A 23,419-nucleotide genomic window follows, 5' to 3' on the forward strand; every position below is an offset into this window, starting at 1 on the left:
TCGCCACACTTCCACGGTTCCTCTACAGGGCGGGATTCCTCAGGTTTCTCCATGGCCACAGCTTCAGCTGCACACAAACACATGTAGAGCCCCTCCGTGCCGTGAAATCCCCTTTCCAGGCCGTAGAACTGTTTCAGGCTCCACGCACAGTGCACTGCAACAGTGGGGGCTCTCGTCCAGTCCCATTGATGCTGAAAATGTCCTCAAACAGGAACCAAAAAGCGTTGATCCCTCTCACAGAAATCATAGTCAAAACTCGTTGCGGTCCCGATGGATTGTGTAACTGTCAGACATTGACATCAAAGTGAATAATGAAGACGCTGGAGAGTCAGTCAAAAAATGTGGCGCTAGAAAAGCACAGCAGGTCAGGCAGTATCCGAGGAACAGGAGAGTCAATGTTTCGGGCATGAGCCCTTCATCTGTTGATTTTGAAACTTCAATCTTCAGATTTTCAACTACTCTGCAAAAAGAGATTACAAAAGTCATCACTATCAGTGCAGGGTAGAAATTCAGAACAAGCAATTCTACTTTCTGTGGAATATTCTTTTGTTGTTCCACAAAATTGAAAGCACCATCCCACTCTCCCTTCCCCTCTGTTCTCACTCCGCTCTAACTAATTCCCCTTAAGGTGTTGATTCAGGATCTTACAGGGGCAGAAAAAGCAAAAACATCAAGACTGACATCTCTCTGAATTTTGGATACCTCCACCTGAAAGTTAATATCTTTCACAACGCTGGGATCCTTCTGAGAGTGAGCAGGTCTGATTTTGGGAAGCAAAAAAAAGGTGTCAATTCAGGGTGAACCTGCAATGCAGCTTCTTGAGGAAGGACCAGACACAAAATGGTTAATGACCCCGAGAAGGTGAGAGCAAAATGAGACATCAAGGCATTAACGCCAATACACTTCAGTCAAACTCTTCTGCTCCCAGTCAGGGCAACTCATGCTCTGAAAGTCCAGCCTTCATAACCACACTTCTGCTTTCACTGAAGACAATTAGAGTCACATAGCACGGAAACAGACCCTTTGGCCCAACCTGCCCAGATATCCTAAATTAATCTAGTCACGTTTGCCATCACTTGGCCTCTATCTGGGCCGGATGCTGACAGCTGGGACTAAATTGGGTTGACTATCTTGTCAGCAAGGACCAAAGGGTCTGTTTCTGTGCTGTACATCTCTATGACTCCAGTTGCATTTGCCATCACTTGGCCCTGACCCATCTGAACCCTTAATATTCAGATGCCCGTCCAGGAGCCTTTTAACTTGTCATCGTACCAGCACCCACCACTTCCTCTGGCAGCTCACGCCATCGTTCAAGAGACTCCACGTTGAAAGCGTTTGGTCTGGTGCACCAGATGACATCAGGATAATCTCAGATCGTTCCAGATCGCATCGATACTCAGTCAGTGGCTTTCCCGATCAGGATGTTGTACGTGATCAAACAGGTCAGTGGGTAAGCGATCCCCAACCTCTTAGTTCAAGTATCTCTACGAGAACTCCCTTGCTGGAGGGTCCCTTGGAGACACTTACCATAAGACCATAAGACATAGGAGTGGAAGTAAGGCCATTCGGCCCATCGAGTCCACTCCGCCATTCAATCATGGCTGATGCGCATTTCAGCTCCACTTACCAGCGTTCTCCCCGTAGCCCTTAATTCCTCTAGACAACAAGAATCTATCAATCTCGGCCTTCAACTGGACTTCATTGAGTTGTAGAAATGAGTTGAGTTGCTAGAAATGTGTTTTGCTTATTGCTGATGTCTTTTCGAAGTGGATTGAAGCCTACCCTCCTCCTAACGCTACTGCTGAGATTGTGGTGAAGATTTTGTTTAAGGAAATAATTCCCTGCTTCAGTATACCTGCGTGCATTAACTCGGACAATGGACCACACTTTGTAGGTAATATTAACGGAGAACTCTGTTCCCAGCTTTGTATTTGTCAGCAACTGCATGGTGCTTATCATCCTCAGGCAGCCGACCTTGTTGAATGTTTTAACCAGACTCAAGACTAAACTTGCCAAATTAGTGGCAGAGTGTGGCCTCTCCTGGTTATGCTAATCCCTGTGGCCTTATTCCAATTGCGATCCATGTCTCCAGGCAAGACACGACTGTCTCCAGCTGAGAGTCTCTCTGGTCACCGCCTCCGTACCCCTTGGAACGATTCAACTCCCTTCTCAGTCCACTTCCACCACATGACTGAAGCAATGATTGGTTATGTTCTTGCTCTAACTAGTATTATGCGTGCCTTTTACTCCCAGGAGCGTGCGGCCTACAGCGATGTACCCTCCCTTTCAGCCTCGTCACGGGTAGAGCCTGGTTCATTCGTGCTCATCAAGAACTGGACTGGCAAAGGTCTCCAACCTCGTTGGGATGGCCCCTTCCAGGTTTTACTTCACACCCCTACCGTGGTCACAGTCACTGGGTGCTCAGCTTGGGTCCAACTGCACCATTGTAGATGGGTTTTGAATTTTGCTGTTGTTGTTCTAATGTTAATCTTATTACAGATACTTTAACTAAGAGGAGGGACATGTGGGGGATCGCTTATCTCCTCACCTTTCTGATCACGTATAACGTCCTGATGGCGAAAGCCACTAAGTATGGATGCGACCAGGAATGATCAGAGATTATCCACCACCCATGCTGAGGAGATGTCGTCCAGTGCACCGGACCAGACGCTTTTGACGTGTGGAACGTGATGAAGATTGATTATTGCAATGGACTCTTACATCAGAAAGACCAGATGGTCCATCTGGACAGTAGAAATCAGTGGGAGTTATCATGTCGTTACCATGTGTTTTTGATTTTACCTGCAGATGCAAGCCTAGTGAGGATAAAAATGATCAACCGTTATTATGGTAAATATTTTAAGGACGCCGAGGTACACCATCCCATTTTGCAGGACGGGCCGACTCGAGAAAAAGGAAGCCTGATAGGGGAAACTCCTCAATCCACAAACAACGTATTTATACAGGCCCACAGAACGCTCTTCACCCCAGAGGCAGTAGTATGTTACTCCTCTCTATCGGGAGATGACTTACTTGCCCCGTCCCCAGTCCCCGATTCCATTCTATTCGTCAGACTTCCGACTGCCGACCCTGCGAAGAGAAATATCACTTTCCAATACCTCGGGTCTGTGTATACAAACAGCTGGTGTAACACTGGCCGGGGTACAGCAGGCCTTATGTGGCACATGGACCTGGAACGGAACCCTTCCCTTGCGCATTTATAGGCCTTTTCTCTTTTCAGAACCTGATACTGTCACCAAGACCATGTACAATAGAGCTAAGGGAGAGCCCAATGGGAACAGCATTCTGAGGACCATTGTCTCCCATACAGTGCGAGTGCTCGAGTCACTTGGCCCATTTTTTACAGCGCTCAAGCAACTCCTCTTGCAAAACATCGACCCTTTACACCTGTAGATCTGACCAGACCCCCTGCTGTAACATTTCAGTAACCTATTTTGACAAACTCTCCCTAATATACACCAAACCAGACTATTATTTCTTCAGCTAAGATAAAGCTACCAATTTCCTGGTCCTGGATGGCAAAGATGTCCCTCATAAGGTCACCATCGGAGCCCTTGTTCCCACAACAGTACCTTGTCCTGGCCGGTGGACAAGTCGATGGAACCTCCATCTGAGGAGGATGCAGCGGTCGGTCTCAGCCAACCTTGCTCCAACTGGAAGGATCCCAAGGGACTGGGTGACAATACAGGACACCCGATAGGCTGGGGAATCCAGAGTACGCTGAGTTTGGAAGGATCGGCAGGAGTGACAAGTCAACAGAACCGCAACTCCCTCTTTGAAGGCCTGACCTTTCGAGGAAATAAGACTAAAGAGGCTCTGGAACATAGTAAACTGGGATTATCAGACCTGTGTCTTTACTCTGTGCAGAATTGGTATGCCTTAGACTATATGCTCCCCCAGGAGGGTGAGGTCTGCACCATTGTCCAAGATAAATGCACGATGGGCATTCCCAATCTCACTTGCAATATTACTAAGATACAAGCAGAGATCCAGAATGACTGAAGGGACTAGTTGGGGAAACTGCAGATCGGGCTCATGGTCCAATTGGCTTATCAATTTAGCTATGTCTGTTTGTCGGTATTGGTATTGTTAGGTGTTTAATTGCTAGGCTTATGAGGTCCCTTAGTGATATAGATTTGCCCCAGTAGATGCTCCTTTTGCGATCCGATGGCTCACCCACACGTGTCGATGGCGATGATAAATATGACCAGATGAGCTGCAAAGCTGGTGGTGCCGCTCTGCAGGATGTTGATGGCAGGACCACCTTGAAGGGCATTCGTTTGGATTAGCCTTCTCTTTCAGTGATCTCGGTGCAATCAAAGGGAGGAATGAGGGTGTGGGCATCTGGGTGAGAAAGTCTATAGCCTTAAAACTTGCCTTTAAACATTCAGACTAAAATTAATGCTGAGTTATTGAATACATTTACTGCACTAGAAAATAAACAGGCCGGAAGGCTCAGAAAGAGGAGAGAACTTAAAGATAGGGACACCTGGGCTCACCAAGTGATAACAGGATGCTGTGAGGCAATTAAGAACGTTTGCCTCAGCATCAGTGAATCTGTGTGAACAGGACACCAAGTGGCAACATTCACAGCTGTTCCCTTGTGAAGTTAATGATAGTCTGTTAGAAATGGGGTAAAGTGTTGTTTTTGCAGATATAGGAAAAGCATACAGAAAAGTGAACTATTCACCCTGCAGGTATTTAGGGAAGAGTATCTTTACTTTTCTGTGTATAATTGTGGTTAATTAAACACTAACTTTGGTGTGTAATTATTATCACAAAAAGTTATTTTTAAAAACTTATGCTTTCAGCAAAAAGCTGAGATAATCAAAATGCTTAAGGTACACAAAACGATACAAGTCAATGAAATGTCCGAGGATGGAATGTACCAGCAGAATTGATACAAAATGTTAAACCAGATCTTGATGTACTGTCGACAAAATAAACGTGTGTCAGCACTTATAGAGGAAGGTTGCCAACCTGGGGAAGGGGCAAGTAATAAGGGTGGAGTGCAGCTGGGCAGTGGTCTGGTACAGTAAGAGAGATTGGGTAATTAGGAGTCTGGAGAGATGACCTCACTCAGCTCAAAGGGTATAACTATACACTAACCTGAGTTCTAATTTGCCCATTTGCTTATGCAATTGAAGCCCTTACTTGCAAGTTCGCAATAAATTGTCTTGTTTCCAGTTTTGGTGGTCTCGTCTAAATTTTATTGAATCTTGTTTCTAACAGATTTGGGGGCTCGTTCTGGGATCCCAAGCTCCGGTCGCTCGGCATTCTTGGAGAAACGGAAAAGATGCACCTCGCTGATTTCGGGATCTCTAGTTTCCCCTTGTTGCCGCGGCGACTTTGGGAGAGCGTGATCTGGACTGAGAGACCCTGGAAACAAGACGGGCAGACGCGGCAGGTTCGGTCGGGTGACTCTTCTGTGCACAAGACCCGGGTAAGAAAGGTCTTAAAAGATTTATCTGGGCGACCGGGGTAGGCAGCAGTAGTTGCTGCCAGTCGGATATATCCGGGGAACCGGAGTGCTGGTGACTGGAATAGGCGAACCTGGTCAGCCAGGGTGGATGGCCGTTGGTACTGTTGCCAGGTGGATATATCCGGGTGGCCGGCAGCGGCAGTTGTTGCCAGTCAGATATATCTGGGTATCCAGGGAACCGGGGTTCTGGGCGACCGGGTTAGGCGAACCCAATCAACCAGGTTAGGTAGCAGTTGTTACCGTTGCCAGGTGGATGTATCCGGGTGGCTGGCAGCGGTAATTGCTGCCAGTTGGATATGTCCAGGGAACTGCGGTTCTGGGCGACCGGGTTAGGCAAACCCGATCAACCAGGGTAGGTAGCAGTTGTCACTGTTGCCAGGTGGATATATCCGGGGAATTGCTGCGGGACAGGGTGCACAAACACGCGGCGGGAAGTTCAGTCGGTAAGCGACCGGGATAGTCAACGGTAGTGGTTGCCAGGTATTGCCGCGGGATAAGGGCGCGCGGATTCGACCAGGTAACTCTTGTGCACAGACCAAGGTAAGAAAAGGGATCTTTAAGTATTGCCTTGGTGGTCGGGGATGTACGAGAAGTACGGGACGTACGACAAGTATGGGAAATTGGCAACTTTTAAAATAAAGTGTTTAATTGGCTAGATTAATCTGATGAGTAAGGTGTCTACCTGATTCGATCACCCAGCCTTAGACCGGTTGTTAAGAGGGAAAATCCCCCACGCGAAGGTTAGGACCCTGAAATGGGTGTGGAAGAAGGTGACCACCGGACCTCAGTAAGGTTAACTAAATTACATAAAGAAACGGCCGAGTATTAAAATGAGAAACAAGAATAGTTGTTTAAGTGTCGAAGGGGACATGAGAGGGACGTCCGAGGACCACATTCCAATGGACAGTCCTTTAGGAAAAATGTTAAGAGATTGGAAGTACAATCCTGGACGCGAGGAAAGGATAAAAAAAATGATAAAATGTCAATGAAAAACAGCCTTAAAGTCAAGAGGAATCAGATTATGCTTCGTGTCAGAAGGGCTAGTAGCTGAAGGGCTTCTGAGGGTGCACTTCGTAACTAACTTATGGCCAGACGTCCAGAAAAAATATTCAAAAGCTAGAGGAGTTGTTGCGGGAAACTCAAAAAGTGTCTGTGTGAGTGTGTGAGTGTGAGTGAGTGAGTGAGTGAGTGAGTGAGTGAGTGAGTGAGTGAGTGAGTGAGTGAGTGTGTGTGAGTGTGTGCGAGTGTGTGTGAGTGTGTGTGAGAGTGTGTGAGAGTGTGTGAGAGTGTGTGAGAGTGTGTGTGAGTGTGTGTGAGTGTGTGTGAGTGTGTGTGAGTGTGTGTGAGTGTGTGTGAGTGTGTGAGAGAGAGTGAGAGAGAGTGAGAGAGAGTGAGTGAGAAAAGAGCTGTACAGCTAGTAGAAAGTTTATCCCTTTGTGATTCAGTGTGAATGCACATTTGTTTGTTGGTGATTGAATGTTCCCTGGAGCTTGAGATCCGGAATTGTTTTGAATCTGATTTCTATTATGGAAATTTTAACATGATTTCTTTTAAGGTTAAGGATTTTGCAAGATTATGAAATAAACTGTTCTTTTTACAGGTCATAACTGCTTTACTATCAGTTTCTAACTAATCTCTTTTATCCTTACATAAAAGCGATTTATGGAGGACAGTTGAAGTTTTAACTTGAATAGACAAATCCTTTTAAGGCAGCTCTGGTTATTTCACGACCTATAGCATTGTAATTGAGCAATGACTGATCAGGACTACTTGGGAGGACTAGTTTTGGATTTGAATCAGGGGACTGGAACCGGGTGATTGTGGTGGATTTCAGAGTTGGGAACTGTGTGCATTTTGCATTTTGAACATTAAACACTGAATAAGTGAATTTATAATATATAAATATATATTTACAAGTAAGATTCCAAAATGTATAGTTAGGAACAGGCTTTAAAGAAAAGCAAGCATCAATTGATAAACTGTATTTGAGATTACAGGGAGCAAGAAAAATTGCAATATTTCTTGAAAAGAATCAAGGTCTAAACAAAACATTGGGTGATGAGGAATGGCCATGAGGTGGCCCTAAAGCTGTTCAGTTGGTTAAATCGGCTCAGTAATTAATCTGGCAACGTAACATGAGAAGCAGAAACAGAAGGCAAAAATAATGATAAGCCACAGTTAATGAGGTAATAAAGAAAAGGACAAAACTAAAAGGATAAGGAAACCGGAATGGTGGCGGGCAGCATGTTGAAAATAAAGTGAGGAGAAAGGATCGGGGAGGAGATGTTAAGGGGTCTGCTGGACAGGAACAAGGATCAAGGATCAAAGTGGAAATCCCCACAGGCGGGATGTTATTACTGTGGAAAGACAGGTCACTTTAAGAGAGAGTGTCCAGAGCCAAAAAAGGAAGTAAAGGCAGTGCCGTTTTTATGAACCTTGATGAAAAATAGGGGTGTCAGGAGTTCCTGTCCCGGGGGACCCACCAGGAACCCTTGATAAATTTAAAGGTGGGACCTTACAAAGAGGACGTAGTTTTCCTAGTCGAGACGGGGGCTGAAAGGTCATCCTTAAATTTTAAGCCCAAGGGAGTGGGAACGAAAACAAAAGTTAATTGGATTATGGCAACAGTTTTGTGATGAGAGGCATGAAGAATCAGTTTTGCGTTCATGACGAGATATTGCCACCAAATTGGGGATCGAATTAACTGCAAAAGGTGCTATGGAATCTGTTGAGGTTCTTAAAAATGAATGTGCTCGAGCAAAACAATTACAGAAACAGAATGAGAAGTCACAAGTGACTGGTAAACAAACAGAACTGCGCGATTACAGTTTTAAAAATGTTTTAATCACTTGGTTGTGTTTCCATCCTGAATTATATAATATATATAATTAATAATTAATATTTATAATAATTCAATTGTGTTAGCCTGAATCAATATTAATTGGCAGGATTCCTTCATACATTCTCAGTGACCTGTCATATTGATTCATGGTTAATTTAAAACATGACTGCATTAATTCATTGTTAATTAAAGAATGGAAAGCTACATTACTGGCCAGAGTGTGTGCAGGCAGTGGGAGCAATAGCCTTATTGGTAGAGGAGAGTCGGAAACTTACCTTTAGGGGAGCCTTAGTAGTCAGCACCCCACATCAGGTACGGTCAGGAGAAGAAAGGGGCATGATTAGAAGAGCTGCTCTGAGGGAATGGAAAAGAGAGATCCGGTGGGTGAGGGAGTGATACCAGCCAAAACCAAATTCCCCAATGTGGACCTCCGTTGGAAGGGTATGGATGAACACGATAGAGGAAAAATGAGGGACTTTCGAGAAATGGTCATTTTGGGTATTAAAGAAGCAGCACCTAAGTCTCAGAATTCTTTTAAAGCTTTTGAAGTAAGACAGGAAAAGGAGGAAGCCCCATCAGCCTTTTTACAGGGATTAAAAGAAGCCTGTAGAAAATATTCGGGAATGAATCCCGATGATCCGGTAGCACAGGGACTTTTAAAGGTCCAATTTGTAACTAAATCATGGCCGGACATACAAAAAGAAATTACAGAAATTAGAAGGCTGGAGTGAAAAACAGATAGAAGATCTGTTATATGAGGCACAGAAAGTGTGTGTGAGAAGGGAAGTGGAGAAACAAAAACAAAAAGCTAAAATAATGGTTGCAGCAATTGAAGAAATTACGACGAGAAAGTTAGAATCAGAGAACAGAGGAGGACAAGAGAGACAGAGAGCCAATGGTAGGGGAAGGAAGCAACTGGCAGGATGTTATTACTGCGGAAAAACAGGACATTTTAAAAGACAATGTCCAAGGTTCGGACGACAAAGGGAAGCGGTATCATTGATGATTTTTGATGAAGATTAGGGGAGTCAGGGGTTCCCTCCTCCTGTGACCCACCGGGAACCCTTGATAAATTTAAAGGTGGGACCTGAAGGAGAGGAAACAGTGTTTTTAGTGGATACGGGAGCAGCACGATCATCCCTAAGCTTTAGACCTAGCGGTGTTAAATTAACTAACAAAGGTCTCAAGGTTTCTGGAGTAAAAGGCAAAGAATTCTTAAATCAGAATGCAGGACAATGGCTCACAGACTCTAGGATCTTGAAATATGAGACAATCCTAGTAGAACAGGATGACCTTGTGTTAGTCACAGACAGTTGCTTGAATCCAGCTGCATTTCTGTGGCGGAGAGAGGGGGGTGGCCCCTGTCAATCCAGAACATGACAGCTTTGATATTACTGAATATCAGACTAAAGTGCGAATGAACTTAAGAGACGTACCATTGCATGCGAGACCTCGGTTGTTTATCGACGGGTCCTCCCGGATGATTGAGGGTAAAAAGCACAATGAATATACTGTAGTAGGCGGGATAGAGGGAAGCATTATCGAGGCTGAAAGACTGCCTAACGGCTGGTCAGGGTTCAATGATAAGTTTTTAACGAACTATATTGTGGCGCTCGGCTCTTCTTTGTCTATTCTTAGGAATAAAGGCCTGTTGGTACAGACACTGCCACTCGAGTTTGCAGTACAACGAATATAACCGGGTGATTGGGTCCTGATCATGACCTGGAAAGATACCAAACTGCACCCGAGCTGGGAGGGACCATTCCTAACCCTCCTGACTAGTGAAACTGCTATTCGGACTGCTGAGAAAGGGTGGAGTCATCACACTCGCGTTAAAGGTCCTGTGAACGCCCCAAAGGCGGAGTGGCACGCTCATCCTACAGACAACCCTCTGAAAGTTAAGGAAGAAAGAATGAACGGAGACAAAAGACTCTTCTAACGTTTGCTTATAGGCAGGGTTCAGAGATGGGTAGATACTGGTATAGTATTGTAATGTTAGTAGTACTAACTATTCAAGGAAATGCGAAAAATCACTTCACTACGCTGTGCCAGAATTATGCTAAACAAGAGGGACTTGCCGACTGTTGGGTCTGTGCAGAGGTCCCACACCATGGCGAATCTGGAAACCCCCCTCACTAAAAAAAGTGTACGATGTACAATAGTTTGATGTGGGTTCAAATAATACAAAGTGGAGATCTGAAAGGAGCAAATATAACTTTGCGGGATGGTTCCCAAGGCCAGCACCGAAAAATCAGGGCGCTATTGATAGTCTTAGAATTTCCCCACCGAAAGGAGCAGTAAATACCACCTGTTTCTGTAATCAGAATGATGCTGCACCTTTCCAACTGGGAAAATCATCTTGTGTCCACACCAGTCAAGCCACTGCCACGACCACTCCCCAAATATTAAACGGAACATATTGGGTATGCGGTCTGAAGGCCTATCCATTTATTCCCGGGGCAAAATATGTTCGTGTGATCAAATGTGTCATGTTATGAAGTTGACGAAACACTTCCCCAAAACCAGAAAGGTTGGAGTGGCTGCTGTTACCTCGCTTATATAGTCCCTCACCTCCGAATAGAAAAGCATGAGCCCAACCTGAGAAAGGAAGGGGGGATAAGACGCAAGACCAGAGAGGTCTCAGAAGGAGACCGTCTACTGTGGACACTACTCCCAAACTACGGCACTACAAGGGCAGAGGTGGAAATACAGAAATAGCAGCTGCCCTTGAAAATTTAATTAATGATACCACCGGCGCGATGGGAGAAACTCAATCCCAAATATCAGCCATAACCACTGAAATGATTGCCACAAGACTGACAGCTTTACAGAATTGAATGGCTTTAGACTATCTTTTGGCCGAAAAAGGGGGAACCTGTGCTCTGATTGGTAAAGAATGCTGCACCTTCATCCCAGACACCTCTTCCATAGTGAAGATAAGGCAGAAATAGTAAAGAAAAAGATAAGCAATATAAGAGAAATTGAAGATGAATTCCGAAAAGATGAAGGATGGGGATGGGGATGGGGTAACTGGAGATTGACTGGGTGGGAAAACGGTTAGTGAATTTAGGCATTTATGTGCTACTAATAATTGTAGGTTTACTGATAGGGTTTAATGTGTTAAAATGGATAATGACTAAGCTGGTAATGTCTTTGGGAGGACAACAACCAATAATGGTACAAACTTAGAAGGTCAGAAATGACTAGATTGTGAACCTCGACACCATAGGGTGAAAAGAGGGCAGAAAATAAGATTGCAAAAACAACAAATGGTTAAGAACAGAAATGGGGGAATTGTTAGAAATGGGTAAAGTATGTTTTTGCAGATATAGAAAAAGCATACAGAAAAGGGGTACAGCAAGAGAACTATTAACCCTGCAGGTATTTAGGGACTTTTCAGTGTATAATTGAGGTTAATTAAATGCTAACTTTGGTGTGTAATTACTATAACAAAAAGTTCTTTTTGTAAAGTTATGCTTTCAGCAAAAAGCTGAGATAACCGAAATGTTTGAGCTATACAAAACGATACAAGTTAATGAAATGTCCGAGGATGGAATGTACCAGCAGAATTGATACAAAATGTTAAACCAGATCTTGACAAAATAAATGTATGTGTCAGCATTTACAGAAAGGAAGGTTGCCAACCTGGGGAAGGGGGAAGTAATAAGGGTGGAGTGCAGCTGGGCAGTGGTCTGGTACAGTAAGAGAGATTGGGTAATTAGGAGTCTGGAGAGATGCCCTCACTCAGCTCAAAGGGTATAACTGTACATTAACCTGAGTTCTAATTTGCTCATTTGCTTCTGCATTTCATGCCCTTTCTTGCAAGATTGTAGAATAAATTGTCTTGTTTCCAGTTTTGGTGGTCTCGTCTAAATTTTATTAAACTTGTTTCTAACAATATTAACGCTCCTGACTAATGCACCTAACCTGCACATCCCTGGGCACTATGGGTAATTTAGAACTGCCAATACATCCTAACCTGCACATCCCTACACACTATGGATAATTTTGTATTGCAAATCCCCCCCTAAAATAGATAAAGTTAAAAATCACAACACCAGGTTGGAGACTAACAGGTTTGTTTGGAAGCACTAGCATTTGGAGCGCTGCTCCTTCATTAGGTGGTTGTCAAGAATAAGGTCATAAGACATAGAATTTATGGAAAAACATGACAGTGTCCATGTCATTGAAATGACATGTTGAACAAACCTGGATTGTTCAGTCTTTCATCTTTTTGATTGGGTTGCAGGCATCATTAACATGCAAATCCCAGAACTACCTGTAAGGCACCTTCTCAAGAGAACTTAAAGTTTTATAACAAAAAGTGACATTTTAGACCAGCTCTGCAAGTGAAGTGTAGTGCGGTGCGGTGCGGTGGGGTCATGAGAGAGAAAAATGTCTATTTCCATCCTGTATGTCTCTACCTATTTGAGAACACATGCCTTACTTCTGTTGGTGTAAGTATTGTTGTAAATCATAGCTGGGTACTAATAGTTAGATATAAGGGGGAAGAGAATTCCTCAAATAGGGCAGTATAAGAATCCTGGGAGAGCTCTATTTCTGGTTTACTTGCTAATGAACAAACATTAAACACAAGCACCTATTTATTTCAAATTTGGTTTCATTTTCCTTGTGTGATTCCCTGCTGTGACTACACTGTGCCTGGATGTTGACAGGCTGGGAGATTGTGGGTTGGGGCTTGATTGATTGAATGTTTTATTGTTCCAGAAGGTGTAGAAGGGAACAGGGAGATCAACAGAGGACAGAGAAATCAGGACCTGAAATCTGAGCTGACACCAGACTACTCTGTGATCAGTGCTTTGATTAGCAGTGCCAACCCTCCACCTTTACCTAACTTCCCATTTGAGGATACCCTCAATATTCAGGATCCAATCCTTGTCACCCTGAAGCCATGTCTCTGTCGGAGTGTCAGATTGCAATTATTCACTTCAATGTATGTAGTCAATTCATTCACTTTTGTTACAATGCACACCCATTCAGACACACCATTTTTAGTTTCAATTTTTGTGATCTTTAGAATCTAGTTTTGATTGCTTGTACATTTACTCTTCTTGTCCCTTTCAATTGTTCTCTGATGTTCATTTTCCACATCACTACATTACTCACTGGCCTTGATTAGGATTAGCCATAATGTCCAGGGACGTGCATGTTAGGTGGGTTAGCCATGGGAAATGCAGGGTTATAGTTTCAGAGTAATAGAAGCAGGAGTAGGCCATTTGGCCCATCCAGCCGCTCCGCCATTCATTAAGATCATGGCTGATCTATCCATTGTCTTAGCTCCTCCTCCCTGCATTGTCCCAACTACCCTTAATTCCCCTACCATTGCAAAAACCCATCCAACTGTGTCTTGAATATACTTAATGAAGCTGCCTCCATTGCTTCTTTGGGCAGAGAATTCCAAAGATTCACTACTCTCCAGGAAAAGCAGTTCCTCCTCATCTCTGTCCTAAATTTAGTACTCCTAATCTTGAGGCCTGGTTTCATTCACCAGCGTGAATTAATCAATAGGTAGAGCTTCATCCCCACAGTGCAATGAATCCCCACTTTCCACCAAAATCCTGGATGTACTCACTCATTCAGTTGCTGTCTCACAACTGCAAGATTTCATTGTAACTTCTTCTGTTCCCATTAAGGGCAAAACATCTTTGAAATCTGCTCTGAAACTCCAGCCTTCACAATCACACTTCTGCTTTCACCAAAGATTAGAGTCATACAGCACGGAAACAGCCCAGTTGGTCCAACTTGTCCGGCCAAACAGATATCCTAAATCAACCTAATCCAATTTGCCTGCATGTGGCTCATATCCCTCAAAACCCTTCCTTTTCATGTACCCATCCAAATGCCTTTTAAAATTCTCCCTCACCTCAAACATATACTTTCTAGTTTTGGACCTTTCTACTTTGGCAAAAGTAACTTGGGTATTCACCCTATCCATGCCCCTTACGAACGTCTATAAGGTCACCCTTCAGCCTCCAGTGCTCTAGGGAAAATATCCCCAGCCATTTGAGTCTCTCCCTGTAGCTCGAACCCTCCAACTCTGACAGGAGCCTTAAAAATCTTTTCGAACCCCTTTCAAAGTTTCACAACATCTTTTCTATAACAGGGAGACCAGAAATGAATGCAGTCTTCCAAATGTGGACCTACACAGCTGCAACATGACCCCCCAATTCCTGTACTCTCTGCTCTGACCAATAAAGGAAAGCATACCAAACACCTTCTTCACTATCCTGTCTACCGGTGACTCCACTTTCAAGGAACTATGAACTTGCACTCCAAGGTCTCTTTGTTCTGCAACATCCCCCTTAACGGTGTCAGTCCTACCTGGATTGCTTGACCAAAATGCAAACTACACACCTCTTAAACTAAACTGCCACTTCTTGGCCCATCAGCTCACCTGATCAATTCTCATTCATAGTGAACTCTGTTTACTCTCTTATTCCTTTGAAGTTGAAAATCTCCACCCCACATACTCTCTCCATTCTCAGTTTGCTGAACCTAATCCCTGCTGGACCTCATCCTGAAGGGTCTGCTTCATGCTAATTAACAGGCCCACACTCAGGGTGGAGACCTAATTGAAACAAGGAATACTGAACAGCCTGGACAGAGTGGAATTTGGAAAGGTGTTTCCATTGGTTGAAGGGATTAGAACCAGTGGGCACAGTCTTAGAGTAAAGGGAAGACCTTTCAGAATGGAGATAAGGATAAACTTCTTCAGCCAGAGAGTGGTGAATCTATGGAATTCACTGCCACAGAAGGCTGTGCAGGCCAGGTCACCGAGGAAATTTAAGATTGAGATGGAGACGTTCTTGAGTCTCAAGGTGATGGAGGGTTACGGAGATGAAGTGGGAGAATGTGGCTGAGGAACCTATCAGCCATGATTGAATGGCAGAGCAAACCTTGAAAAGTCCAATTTCTGCTCCAATGCCTTATGTTCTCTTGCTGTCCTGGACACACAGAGTGCATTGGAAGCAGGAGTAGGCTGTTTGGTCTTTCAAGCCTGCACCAACATTCAACAGATTATCGGCAGATTCACAACCATCGAGATGAATAGGTTGGGGCTTGTTCACTGGATCACAGGAGGTTTAGAGGTGACCTGACAGAGGTTTATAAAATCACGAGGGGCAGAGATGAGGTGACCGCTGGTATCCTTTCCCTAAGGTGGGGGTTTCAAGATTAGGCAGCAAACTTGAAGGTGCGAGGAGAAAGGATTTTAAAAAGGCAGGGGGGGCACTTTTCTTTTAACACAGAGTGGTTTGTATGTGGAATGAATGTGGATGCATGTTGAGTAACAACATTTAAAAGACATTTGGATAAGTATATGAATAGGAAAGGTTCGGAGGAATATGCACCAATCACAGGTAGGTGGAATTAGTTTAGTTTGCGAATATAGTCCGCCTTAGACTAGTTTGACTAAAGGGTCTGGTTCTGTTGGTGTCTGACTCTGTAACTGTTTTATACTGGTGTTAAATCATTTACTTGCCTTCCCCCAGAAACATCCATTTCTTTGGTGTTCAAAAATCAGATGAACTCAGCCTTGAATAATGTTCAATGACCCCCTAACACAGGAAGACATCCCCACTTCTGAACTCAATTCCTCTTGTTAATATACCCTTTGCCTTGCTGATTGCTTGCTGCACCTGTCCAGGCAAAAGTGAGGACTATAGATGCTGGAAATCAGAGTCGAGATTAGAGTGATGCTGAAAAAGCACAGCCGGTCAGGCAGCATCTGAGGAACAGGAAAAAAAATCGACATTTCAGGGAAAAGCTCTTCACCTGCACCTGTCTGACAACTGGCAGTGACTGGTGTAGAAGGATGTTGAGGCCCCTTTGCACATCCACACATCATTCCTGATGAAATGCTTGGAACGAAATGTCCACTTTCCTGATCCTCGGATGCTACCTGACCTACTACCTTTTTCCAGCCCCACACCTTGACTCTAATCTCCAGCATCTGCAGTTCTCACTTGCTCCACATCCCAATATATCACCATTTAAACAATACATCTCCTTTCTGCTTTTTTTTCACAGCAATGGCTATAACTTCACATTGAGATACTGCATTTATCACGTGTTTGTAAATTGTGGTCTTCTCTACATCGGGAAGACCGAGTGTAACTTGGGGAACAGTTTGGCTAGCATCACAGCTGGGTCTGCAGAGGCTGACCAGACCTCCCAGTCACCACTCATTTTAATTCCCCTTTCCACTCCCTTTCTGACAAGAACATCTTAGGCTTCCTCGATTGCCACAACGAACCAAACCGTAAATTGGGGAAACAACACCCCATCTTCTGCCCAGGAAGCCTACAGCCTGTAGGACTCAACATCAAGTTCTCCAATTTCAAATAACCTCCCTTTCCATCCCCCGACTCCCTTCTCAGCCCCGTGCCCCTCATTTCCACTTTTCCCTTTCACGAAGCTGATTTCTTCCACCCATTGACTCATCAGGCCGTACCCTCTCCCTGTCTTCACTTATCCCCACTTTAGCCCACTGCCCAGCACCCATCCCCAGTCCTGAAGAAGAGTTACACCCGAAACATCAACTTCTCCACTTCCTGGTGCTTCCTGGTTTGCTGTGTCCTTCCAGCCTCCTGCCTGTCTATTTTGCCAATTGAGACACAGACCTCGACCACGTTTCCAGAGTCTGTCCCTTCCCTGGGTTCACTCTCTTTCCTTTCAGTTGCTGCAAATCAACAATTGAATCCCAGAATGAAAACGAAACGGAAAAGAGGGCGAGAAAAGAGAGTGCCGTACTCACAGATCTTAGACAGAGGAAGGAATCTGCAGTCTGGGTGAAGCTCAATGTTGATTCAGAAAGAGAGGAGCAGGAGTAGCAGCTTCAGAAACTCATGGTCCAACTTCCGCATTCAGACAATGGGGTGGCTCTGATTGGCAGGAGGACCAGTCTCCTTCCGGTCCTCCAGGGTTCCCTACTGGGCCATCAAAGGAAGGTCGCGGGCCTTTTTTTGCGGAACGCGATGAACATGGCCAGAGTTTTGCTGACACCGTTGGGCATGTGCACTGCGTTGCTGACACCGGATAACATGCGCAGTATGCTCACTGGGGATGCTGGTGTTCCTGTCAGATTTTAAGAGTCCAAATGCCAATGGGTAAATAAGGGGTAGAGGCACAATTTGTTTTTTCGCTGTGGTTCGACACTTCATTGCTTTTGCATTCTGTCTGGATGCTCAACTTTTGTATGTCTTTTCACCACGTTGGGGGGCGAGTCCAGAACTGGAGGGCACGGGTTTTGGGTGAGAGGGGAAAGGTTTCTGAGGGGTAACCTTTTTGCACAGACGGGGGTGCGTGTCAGCCAAAGAAATTGGTGGAGGCTAGTACGTATGATAATATTTAAAATGCATCTGCATGGGGATATGAATAGGACAGATTCAGAGGGATAAGGGGCCAAATACTGGCAAATGGGTGACTAGATTAATTCAGGATATCTGGTAGGCATAGACCGAAGGGCATGTTTCTGTGCTCTGTGACGCTATTTCTAGATAGTTGGAACAACTTCATTCGGCCATTCACCCCTTACAGTCAAGATCAGAGTGGTGCTGGAAATGTACAGCAGATCAGGCAGCATCCAAGGGAGCAGGAAAATCGACGTTTCAGACAAAAGCCTTAAATGCTGCCTGACCAGCTGTGCTTTTCCAGCACCACTCTAATCTCCAGCACCTGCAGTCCTCACTTTCGCCCATTCACACCTCCCATCCTCTCCTGAGCTGTGGCCTGACTATGTTTATTTCAGTGAAAGTTTCAGAAAGATTTCAGCAGCTCTTTGAAAAACTTGAATGTGCTTTCTGACTTTAACAATGTTTCTGAAGATATCATTTTAGGTATTCTCAATTTTGAAGATCAGCATCCAAGGAACAGGAGTATTCCTGAAGAAGGGCTTATGCCCGAAACGTCGATTCTCCTGTTCCTTGGATGCTGCCTGACCTGCGCTTTTCCAGCAACACATTTTCAGCTCTGATCTCCAGCATCTGCAGTCCTCACTTTCTCCATTTCTCACCCTTCCCGACTCCCAGGTAGAGTCATCACCATCCATTCTGTGTGTGTGTGTGTGTGTGTGTGTGTGTGTGTGTCCTTTGAAGGGCTTGATACAGCAGTCAAAGCTGGTTCGAGGCATGAGAAAGGACGGGTGTGGTGAGGGCTGGGGAGAAAAGAGACAGAATGGATGGGGGACAGAGAGGGAGAAAATGGAGGGGATAGAGAGAAACTGTGCGGGGGGGAACAGAGAGAGAGAATAAGTGGGGTTGACAGAGAGATTGGGCGGGGGAGAGAGAGTGGGCGTGGCGGAGAAGTGGGAGATGGCACAGGGCAGGGTGATACTAGACACACAGATACACAAGATGATCACTGAGCCATCAGTTAGCCAACTTGACACACAAGATGGCCGCCGGATCCCAATATGGAGAGAAACAGCAGAGCTGATACAGACACTGCCTGGGGCCACCAGAATGCCAGCACAATGGACTCACACCCAGTTGATTAGTTTAAGGCGGGTGGGGGAGAGAATACACATGAGTAATGAACACTGCCCGCCGAAGTGTCTGGCTCCAGCCAACACCCATTATAGAAGTGCTAACAGCTTTATACAGACTCAATACCAAATGCTAATAGCCAGGGCTGCAGGAATCCTCCTTCTCAGGAAGAGCAATTAGCGCCCATTACTACAACAATGGATTTCCATGCAGACATTGAAATGGACAATGTCTGCACTGAAACTGACAACGACTGTGCGGAAATTAACAAAGGCTGTGCCTGAACTGACAAAGACTGTACCGAAACTATCAACGATTCTATAATGATTACCATAAACAAATCATGTTACAAAGACAATATTCCCATCCCTGACCGATTGTATCACAAGATGTATAAAAGTTTCTTGACGTGTTCTCCAGGTCGAGAGAAGTCTCGCAGCTGACACTGCTGTTGGTGTCTTTCTCTCCCCGGTGCCCCGGTATTTCCTCGTGCAATAAACTCTGTCATTGAACCTCAATTCTGAATCCGAGCCTGGTGTTTTTCCCCACAACAGGGGAGAAAGAATGGGCGCGGGTGGCAGATGGTGGGGGGAGGGAGAGAGAGAGAATGGATAGAGAGGAGATGGTGGAGGCCTGGAAGAATAGAAATGGGACAGAGGGTGTGCTGAGAGAGAATAGATGGGGGCAGCGGGTGGGGTGGAGAGAGAATAGATGGGGCAGAGGGTGTGTAGAAGGACTGGTCAGAAGGCAGAGGGTGAGGAATGAAATGACAGGGTTGCAAAGGGTTGCGTGAGAGAGAATGGTCAGGCTGTTTGAAGTATAGAGGGAGAATGGACAAGAAGCTGGGAATGGAAAGAATGGACAAAGGGCGCTGTGGATGGCGGGGGAGAATAGACAGTGGGAGCTGTTGGTGATGGGGGGAATGGACGGGGGAGCTGTGGCTGGCCAAGATCAAAAAAGTTGATGACAGTCAACATTTATCAGATTGTTTCTGGAACAGAAAAACTTGCACTGGCGTCTCCCAGAAGAGGGGTGTCTCATATGTATTCCTTCAATTTGTTTTAAAATAATTGTTGTGTATCTTAATTGTTAAGGTATACCTGGCACATAGAGAGATGGCTGTGGTTGTTGGAGGTCAGTCATCTCAGTTCCAGGACCGTCTCTGCAGGAATTCATAGGGTAGTGTCTTAGGCTCAACCATCTTCATCAATGACCTTCTTCCATCATAAGGTCAGAGGTGGTGATATTCACCAATAATTGCACAATGTTCACAACTCCTCACAAACTGAAGCAATTCAGTTTGAAATGCAACAAGATCTTAACAATATCCAATGGGCTGATGAGTGGCAAGTAACATGAATGCCACGCCAATGCCAAACAACGACTCATCCCCAAAAGAGATAATCTGACCACTGCCCCGTGATATTCAACAGTGTTACTGTCACTAAACACCCCACTATCAACATCCTTGGGGTTTACCATTGACCAGAAACTCAACTAGACTAACAACAGACACAATGGCAACAAGAGCAGACAACAGGTCAGGAATATTGTGGCAAGAAACTGCCCAAACACTGGCCATCTTCTACAAGGCATAAGTCAACTGTGTAATGGACTACTCTCCCACCAGCTTGGATGGGTGCAGCTTCAAAAACATTCAAAAAGCTTGATACCATCCAGGACAAAGTCGCCTGCTTGATTGGCACCATCTCCACATACATCCACTCCCTCTGCCCGACTGTTCAGAAGCAGGAGTGCATATGATCTACAAGACACAACACAGAAATTCACCAAAGATCCTTAGAAAATACCTTGCAAACCAACAACCGCTTCCGTCCAGAAGGATCAAGCTAAAGATACTTGGGAACACAACTTCTTGCAAGTACCCCTCCAAGCCACTCACCATCTTGACTTGGAAATATATTGCTGTTCCTCCAGTGTTGCTAGGTCTGAATCCTGGAATACCCTCCGTAAGGACATTATGTGTCACCGTACAGCGTGTGGACCACAGCAGTTGAAGAAGGCAGGTCACCATTACCTTTTCAAGCAGAACTAAATACTGGCCAGCCAGCAATGCTCATGTACCATGAATAACTTTTAATAAAAGGTTGGAATCTGCAAACTAAAACAAAAATCAACGTTCAGGTAGAACAGACGTCGGGCTTTGATTTGGTCATTATTTGAGGACGGTCAAAGAGCGATATACTGACACTGAATTGGAAATAGAGTTTCGAGTTAAACATCTGTAGTGTTTCACTCAGTGTATCAATTGAAAATCGATTAAAGATTGGCTCCTGGCGTGTACGTCATGAACACATGAAAAAGGATCGTTAAGAAGGCATATGGGACTCTTGATTTTATCTCTTTCATGGCTGATGTCCTACCCACAATCCTATGCGACCCAGATACTCCTCTATCGGCTGTGAGCAATGTTCATGGTGCGCATGTGTGAGATCGGAATGGGGCCCCGCCTTTCGTCGTTCTGATGGACGGTGCGACCAACCTTTGGGAATCCCAGGAGGACCGGAAGGAGTCTGGTCCTCCTGCTAATTAAAACCCCCGCCATTGGCTGAACGCGGAAGTTCGACCATGAGCTTTTGAAGCTCTTCTCTCGCTGAATGAAGATTGAGCTTCAGTATATACTGCATCTTCCTTTTCCTGTTTAACATCTGGGAGTACCGCACTCTCTTTTCTCGCCCCTTTCCCATTTCTTTTCTCATTCTTGGGTTCAGCTGTTGGTTTGTAGGAGCTGAGGGAAAAAGAAAGTCAATCGAGGTGAAGGGACAGACTCTGGAAAAGGTTGGTCTAGATCTGTGCCTGTTAATGTTTGACAGGCTTTGTTTCCTGAGCTTGACACATTCACTTGTCTGGCAAAAAAGGATGGCGTTTTGATCCATGTTGGGGATGGAAATGGATTATGCTGTGGGTGACTTGTTCGTAGTAGTCCAATAAGTATTGGATAAGTAATCATGACACACAAACCTTGAGTTATTGACTGTTTATTCGGGAGCTCACGGGGAGAGCCAAGTCGACCTAATAGTCACAAGTCACTCCGACGAGAAACAGAGAGTTATGTGATTATATAGGTTACAGTCATTTTACAATTAGCAAACTGTTAATTGCAGGATATTGAGCAACTAAGTCAATTTGCCCAGTGACGTAGTGTCTGGACGATGATGGTTAGTAGCTGATAAGTGTGCAATAGGTCCTTGCAAAGAGAAGGATATTCCCATGGAAGGAAAGAAGTTGTTTATCAGGTATCAGTACATCTGCAAGACTGAGTGTCTCTGTTGTGTCTGGGAATTAAGGGTAGTTGGGACAATGCAGGGAGGAGGAGCACAGACAATGGATAGATCAGCCATGATCTTAATGAATGGTGGTGCAGGTTGGAAGGGCCAAATGGCCTATTCCTGCTTCTATTACTATGAAACTATAACCCTGCATTTCCCATGGCTAACCCACCTAACCTGCACATCCCTGGACACTGTGTGGCCAATTTAGCATGGCCAATCCAAATCATGGCTGGTGAGCAATGTAGTGATGTGGAAAATGAACATCAGAGAACAATAGAAAGGGACAAGGAAAGGAAATGTATCAGCAATCAAGACTGAATACTAATGTCACAAAAATTGAAATGATACATGGTGAGTCTGAATGTGTGCTGCATTGTAACAAAAGTGAATGAATTAACTGCACACATTGGAAGTGAATAATTATGGTCTGAGACTCCTTACAGAGACATGGCTTCAGGATGGCAAGGATTGGATCCTGGATATTGAGGTGTCGTCAGATGAGAAGCGAGGTAAAGGCAGAGGGTTGGCACTGCTCACCAAAGCACTGAGCACACAGTAGTCTGGTGTCAGCTTGGGTTTCAGGTCCTGATTTCTCTGTCCTCTGATCTCCCTGTTCCCACAGAGTAAGATGTCGGTCTGTCCTCAGCTTTGCTGGACTTCTGCTGAAGCTTTCACGCCTCTTTTACAGCTTCCAGACTAAGAAAACATTCAGTCAATCGAAAGCCAACCCACAATCTCAGCCTGTCACCTATCCAGATATAGAGTGTAGTCAGAGCAGGGAATCAAACAAGAAAAATGAAACAAAATGAAAAATAAATAAATGCTTAATGTTAGTTCATTAGAAAGTAAAGCAGAAATAGGGGTCTCCCAGGACCCTGAGAGTGCCCTACTTGAGGAATTCTCTCTCCCTAGATGTAACTATTAGTATTGTTGGGGCAAAGTAACTTGTGTGTCAAAACGTTTAAAGCAAAGTAGTCAGGAGAGGAGACCTTGAGCAATTGACTAGCTTTATTCATTGCCATGGGGAATACCTCTTAGTTCAAAACAAAGTCTGACGTATTCCAATAAAATACAGAATGTTACAAGTTTTATGTAAAACACAAGCCCCACTCTCCATTAATTATGCAACTGAGGGGCAATTGTAAGGTTCACATACATTGTCCAGACCTACACTTCCTAATGCCTGCAAAACTGAATGTTTTCTTATACAGCATGTTCAGCTAGGCTCGAATTACTAATAAGGGACACAGAGAACCAATCCATCATTCTATGAAGC

The 23,419-nt window shown here is 44.7% G+C and overlaps 1 protein-coding gene across 1 annotated transcript in view; it reads right to left on the bottom strand.

Moving 5' to 3' along the window:
• Positions 1-4: 4 nt before the first annotated feature.
• Positions 5-23,419, bottom strand: part of LOC148144204 (uncharacterized) — a 443,218-nt gene continuing 419,803 nt past the window's right edge. Inside the window, exon 2 of the transcript XR_015751392.1 lies at positions 5-455. The gene's annotated coding sequence lies outside the window, so the exon portion shown is untranslated. The remainder of the gene's footprint in view (positions 456-23,419) is intronic.

Source organism: Chiloscyllium plagiosum, unplaced genomic scaffold, assembly GCF_037043375.1.
Source record: "Chiloscyllium plagiosum isolate Xiang-an unplaced genomic scaffold, Cpla_swu_hap1 HiC_scaffold_27, whole genome shotgun sequence".
NCBI lineage: Eukaryota > Metazoa > Chordata > Chondrichthyes > Orectolobiformes > Hemiscylliidae > Chiloscyllium > Chiloscyllium plagiosum.